We start from the raw sequence: 6,923 nt of genomic DNA, 5'->3' as shown, positions 1-6,923 counted from the left end.
GACACAAACACACAATATACACTTCAGAGACTGCGTGTAAGAATCCCCAGCAAGAGAGCACCCATCATACACTGTAGCATCAAACATGGAAGGATCAATTCATTTATGCTACAGCTGGACTAATATGGACAAAATGTCACTCACACAGGCGGATGTTGCTGACGACAAAGTAGCCAATATAAAAAGGCACTACGAAGATTAGAACCAGTAGAATCACATACAGGTTGAACTTCCAGTGGAAATACCTGGAACTGAGGGACACAGATACAAGGACATACACTGCTCAAAAAAATAAAGGGAACACTTAAACAACACAATGTAACTCCAAGTCAATCACACTTCTGTGAAATCAAACTGTCCACTTAGGAAGCAACACTGATTGACAATAAATTTCACATGCTGTTGTGCAAATGAAATAGACAAAAGGTGGAAATTATAGGCAATTAGCAAGACACCCCCAATAAAGGAGTGATTCTGCAGGTGGTGACCACAGACCACTTCTCAGTTCCTATGCTTCCTGGCTGATGTTTTGGTCACTTTTGAATGCTGGCGGTGCTCTCACTCTAGTGGTAGCACGAGACGGAGTCTACAACCCACACAAGTGGCTCAGGTAGTGCAGCTCATCCAGGATGGCACATCAATGCGAGCTGTGGCAAGAAGGTTTGCTGTGTCTGTCAGCGTAGTGTCCAGAGCATGGAGGCGCTACCAGGAGACAGGCCAGTACATCAGGAGACGTGGAGGAGGCCGTAGGAGGGCAACAACCCAGCAGCAGGACCGCTACCTCCGCCTTTGAGCAGGAGGAGCACTGCCAGAGCCCTGCAAAATGACCTCCAGCAGGCCACAAATGTGCATGTGTCTGCTCAAACGGTCAGAAACAGACTCCATGAGGGTGGTATGAGGGCCCGAAGTCCACAGGTGGGGGTTGTGCGTTGACTCACAGGGGTGTGAATACTTATGTAAATTTGTATAATTTCATTTTCGATACATTTGCAAAAATGTCTAAAAACATATTTTCACAACTTTGTCATTATGGGGTATTGTGTGTAGAAGGGTGAGAGAAATATATATTTAATACATTTTAAATTCAGGCTGTAATGCAAAAAAAATGGGGAATAAGTCAAGGGGTATGAATACTTTCTGAAGGCACTGTAGCAATAACGTTACTTCTGTAGCTAGTAACTAATATAACATACCTCATAGTCTTTGAACAGCTGCCGCATGAAGAACAGCCACCCAAAGCCAAAGAACAGCACCTGAGAAGAGAGTTGGATGATTTCCACGTTAGTTAACTTGCACCAGACAGTGAGTGTATGTGCAAACATCCTAACGTTAGCTGGCTAAGCAACAAGATCCCAAAATGCTGTGATGCGTTATCTAGCTAACGTAAACTCCCGTAAACTCGTACATCGCCTTGATCCGTACAATTGCCCTTATTTTAGCGACCCAAAAACGTAATACTTCCAGATCAACTGTAATGTCAATACCATTGTAAAGCACAATTTCTCCCCTTTCCAACATTATCAATTACATGACCTAAACGCTGCCCATTTCTGCATAATTCAAGCAGGCAATGAGCCCCGTCGGTTCTTTTTAAAAATGGCGGGTGGGGAAGCGAAACTAATGCGTGATAGTGAGAAGGAGAGATGTTGTGTGGGAAAATAGCTTTTTTTCACTTGATCTGTCCAACTTATCACCTTATCGCCTCTAAAATGTAAATAAAACACTATAAAGAGTTTATATAATGTGTCATTACATACCTATTTGAAGGTTTGTGTCGAATTTGAATCGGGTTTTTAGGGCGGTGCTAAAGTGATTTTAGAAGTAAACAGCGGCTTTGAGAATGATGATGCAAAAAATGACTAGGTATCCCCCCCTTACCCCCGTCACTGTCCATTTCTTGTTTTTAAACGATGAGAGAAGTGCTACACCTGGTGGAGAGAGATTGTAAGACAGAAATAGTTGCTTTATGCGTGCTGTACGTTACGACATGACACGATGTAACGGAGGGTCCGTTTTTTCAACTTTTCTCCAATACTATAGAGACATTACTATGTCGATCAACGCTTGAATAGAAACCTAATTCACAGCCCAGATTTTGAAGTCAACACAGTCGCTACAGTCCCATTAGTTTTCTTTGTAGCCTCGTTTGAATGTTGCGGTTGCGCACATTTGTACGGAATGGGGTGAATTTATGTTCGCTATCAAACGTTAGTTCTTACCTGTGAGGTGAACATGATCACTGAATCCATAAGAAGCAACATTTTGATCAGGAAACCATGGCCTAAAATCTATAGAATACTTCCAGTTCAAAGGTTCTACATTCAGGTCATGTCTGACCACAATACAAATGTCAACTAACACGTAACAACGTGGTTATTTTGTTATTATTTGCATTGTGGAAACGTGTTGTTGACCTGTCAACTTGCTGAACTGAGGTCTACGTCATCAGAATAAGAGGGAAAAGTCCATTCCGTCGCAATAACGTGACGTACCAAAATGCGTTTGGACAGAGAGGAAGAGGCCAGGCGAGATGTTTCACTCTCGCTAAGATCTGTCCAAAATAAGGCCAATTTGTTTCTATGGGTTTATGTTGGGACAACAACTCCCATTGCTAGAGCGGAGACATGAGCATTTCATAATTATATACAGATCTCTGCTTGAATGGTTTATTAAGTTTAAAGGGATAGTTCACCCAAATTACATCAAGTCGGTGACCATCGTTGGTCAAGGCTTTCAAAGTGTGTTGTATTAAGGTTATAAAAATGATCAGACTTGCAACTAAATATTGACTGCATGAACTTGACAAAAATTATGTGATCAAAGGTCATGCAGTTTTTGATTAAGTTGCCAACTGCACCATGCAGCCATCACCTGCATTGTGGGTGGCACTATTGGTCAACCACACATGAGGGTGTTTTTGTTTGACCTACACAAACGTGGCTAAAGACGTGACTGAATCAGGAACCAACTTTTCTTTTATTCTAAATCAACAGGGGTTACAAATGAAAGTAATATTTGAGACATCTCTCTCATCAATTCATTATACACCTTATGTTTTCATTGTGTTATACTGTAGGGGCGGCAGGTAGCCTAGTGGTTAGAGCGTTGGGACAGTAACCGAATGGTTGCTACATCGAGGTAAAAATCGGTCGTTCTTCCCCTGAACAAGGCATATAACCCACTGTTCCTAGGCCGTCATTTTAAATAAGAATTGGTTCTTAACTGACTTGCCTAGTTAAATAAAAAGTTTATTTTGACATTTATCCAGAAAAACTTTTAATCAACAATATCAGCTCTGTTGATACTGACATGTTGATCTGAGCCTTGCTGTTGGAAAACCACTAGTGTCTGACTTTCAGCGGTCGCAGATGCACCTCCCCCAACTTTACTCGTCAACTTTTGTCTACAGTAGGCTTCGTTAGGCTTACTGCTCAAACCCACCCATTGATTGCCTTACCATGGAAGCAGTCTATGGACACAGTCTGGTCTCATAGTCAGACTAGACATAACATACTAAATGTAAATCCAGGACACTCAAATTAGTATGACATGCTACATTTGGTATGGTTACAGAAGTGTTAGGAATTTTGTTAATAAATAGTTAAAACAAATTCTAGCTTTAGATAAAACTATAACTAATTGAACTCTGCATGCCTGGTGAAAAGAGATTTGTGTTGTGGGTCATAAAATAAGCAGAAAGGGTCGTTAAACTATGGTTGAACTGACCCAACTTAGCCCTGAGGTGTTTAGATAAACTTTTTAGGTCTTCCATTATCTTGAGTTGTCTGCTAAAGTGGTAATAAATTATAGTGAGCCTTCAGGATAAATGATTATATATGTGTCATGTGAGTGCCCTGTGAAGTTGGAATGAACTTTTGAACCTGTTTTCTATTTGTCAGGACAATGAGACTTAATTCTGTAACCTATGACGTCATATCTTGTATATAAACCTGTGTTTATGATCAAATGGCAGCTTGCTCCGAGAATAAACACTACTATTATCTAATTTTGATAAGACTGTATCCTGTCTATTTTATGTTAATAAGTATCTTACAAATTCTTATAAATAGACAGATTGAATTTAATTAATGAGTACATTAGAGGAATTATTTAATTCCACTAACAAGAAGACAGGAGGTTACTTAAGGGAAAAAAAAGGTAGGGAGGTTGGTTGTGTAGCTCAAACATCTCATCACAGACAACTTTAGCATAAGCAACTACTTACTACATTTTAGCTACTGTGCACTGCTTTGCATGATAGCTATCCCCAAAACTTTAACTTAACTCCTCACCTTAACCCTAGCCTAGCTAATGTTAGCCACCTAGCTAACATTAGCCACAACAAATTGGAATTCGTAACATATTGTACAAATTGCAAATCATACCATATTGTACATATTGCAATTCGTAACATACCATACAAATTGTAATTCGTAACATATCATATGAAATGGATGATGGACATCCACAAATTAATACATACCATACGAAACATAACATATCAGACAAATGAGTGTCCCGGATTTATCCTTACTATGTTACGTCTACCCCTGAGTCCAGGTTGAGGGTCAAGGTTTGACAGCAATTCATGCTTTGGTTTAGTTTCCCTGGCACTGTTTCCACATGCTAACATTTTAGCATTTGTGGCACAAATCCCATTCAAATCATGGGACCGATATGAGCATTTTTCACGCATCATGTTCATAGCATCTATAAGTGACTTTGTTCAGCTTCACAATCAATTTTAGATACTTTCGGATGATTTGGACATGACCATGACATGGGTAACCGTACAATAGCATAGACCTACATTCTGAACTTTTTATAAATCCCCCCCTATACCATACTTAGTTTGAACCCCGGGAAGTTTGGCAGGAGGGCAGAGCCCTCTACCTAGAGCTCTACCCTCCACTAAAGTCCTTAGAATCTTCCAAACCAGGATTGAGTTCAGTTCAATTGAACGTTTGCTATGTTGTGGAATGTTTTGTTTCCCAAAACGTTCTTGAACAGACTTTGAGGTACGTTTTCTCCATTTGACGGGTGTTGTGGGGTGTCGCTTGAAGCAATGAGTGATGTATTTAATCCAACCCCTGCTCATTTTTCAACTGGTTGTTTAGGACAGTACCGTTTCCGTGTAATTTAATGTTCTATTATGTTTTTTCGTACTGAACACAGCCCAGGTTTGCCACTATACTGTTATGATGGGAGACAAACAATGGACAAGTGTTCAATGGCTACAAACAATTCTTATTTCAATGATTTAGAGCAGGGGGGTCAAACATTCCATGGAGGACCTAGACAACCAGGTGAGGGGAGTTCCTTACTAATCAGTGACCTTAATTCATCAATCAAGTACAGGGGAGGAGCAAAAACCTGCAGGCACTCAGCCCTCCGTGGAATGACTTTGACACCAGGGGTGTATTCATTATGCCGATTCTGTTGCAAAACTTATCTTCCCGAATTTAGAAACTCTTGCAACTCTTTGGACTAATAATTACACCTGTAATTTACAGTAAAGATTAGCCTACATAATTTGCAATAGTTTATAAAAGATATGTTTAGGCCTAATGATAATGACTAACAATAAGATTGATGGCCTATATGCACAAGGAGGGCGGTAGTTGCTCGGTTGGGCCTCTTCTGACTGGGCTTCAAACAAATGCTTCCAAAATAGAGTAACAGAGTATGAGTCATAATACCCATAAAACCTAGCTGTCAAATAGGGAAGTGGTTCCAATCGTTTTTCCCAAAGGGGATTTTAGAAAGACTTAAAATAAGGGCTATGTTTTGTGTAGGCTTACCCTGCGGTATGGTTTTGATAACCGTGTCAATCTCTCTAGGACAAGGTGACTATCAACATATTTGCCTGTATTTACCCCACAAAAATGAAATGCTAATTAGCTGCTAATGTGGCTATCATAAAGAACTACAAATGCCATGAGGATCTGGACGAGACTGCCGAATCGAGGCAAAGGTAAGAATCTCTGGATTTACTATCAACTGTTAACTAAATGTAGTAATGAATACATTTGCGAAATTTCTTTAAATGGATAATTCTGTGAACTGTGTTGTGTGAGTTTTTATTTGTCACAATACCTGTCCTGTTAGCAAAGGTGACAGCTAGAGATGATGTGCAGGAGCTTGCAGGGATTTGTAGTTTTGCATGATCTCTACTTTAATACCTAATTAACATTTTCGTATGTGAGAGTAAACAGAGCGCAATATATTGATAAAAGTCATTGTCTGAGAGATTTACATGGTTATCAAAACGTCATGCCAGGATAAGCCTACACAAAACACAGCCCTTATTTTAAGTGTTTTGAAAAATCCCCTATGGGGAAAAATGATTGGAACCGATGTCCTGTTTGACTGCTAGGTTTTATGGGTATTATGACACCTCCACTGTGGGGCTCTATGATCATGGAATAAAGCCCATAAATGTATGGATTATGTGAGCAGTGCTAACAATATACAGGTAATTATTACAAACATGTTCTGACATGAATGAATATTATTTGTGTATGTCGGCGCTTCGGTGATGTGTGATAGGCTTCATACGTTTTCCACTTTAATATGTCATAGAGAGAGCAATGCAATCTAGAAGACACATATGGCAGAAACTTGCAAAACATTAAACCACTGGGGGTTGTATGTCAGTCAGAATGGACTTGAATGTAATAAATGATGCTTATCTGCAGAGCTCACGGTTGTGTTCAGATCGTAGAGCCTACTCAATAGATCAACACACCTCCAACCACAACCTAACCATCTCCTCTGACCCACGCTGGCAATGGCCTTCAGCCCTATACTGTGTAGGGTTCTAACTTCAGTAACCACATCCTTGTACACAGGAAGTAGAGGAATGAGTATGCAATTTATGCTCTAGAGGCTCTGCAATGGGAGACTGTGTTGCTCTCTGTAGC

The 6,923-nt window shown here is 40.0% G+C and overlaps 1 long non-coding RNA gene across 1 annotated transcript; it reads right to left on the bottom strand.

Moving 5' to 3' along the window:
• Positions 1 to 150: 150 nt before the first annotated feature.
• On the bottom strand, positions 151 to 2,408 carry LOC120063750. Its single transcript, XR_005478543.1, has 3 exons — positions 2,220 to 2,408; positions 1,194 to 1,253; positions 151 to 251 (listed from the first exon to the last, which is right to left on the bottom strand). It is a non-coding gene; the product is annotated as an uncharacterized LOC120063750 (long non-coding RNA).
• Positions 2,409 to 6,923: the final 4,515 nt, after the last annotated feature.

This window comes from Salvelinus namaycush, chromosome 19 (assembly GCF_016432855.1).
Source record: "Salvelinus namaycush isolate Seneca chromosome 19, SaNama_1.0, whole genome shotgun sequence".
Lineage (NCBI taxonomy): Eukaryota > Metazoa > Chordata > Actinopteri > Salmoniformes > Salmonidae > Salvelinus > Salvelinus namaycush.
The sequence above is the reverse complement of the archived record's forward strand: the minus strand, read 5'-3'. Positions and strand labels throughout refer to the sequence as shown.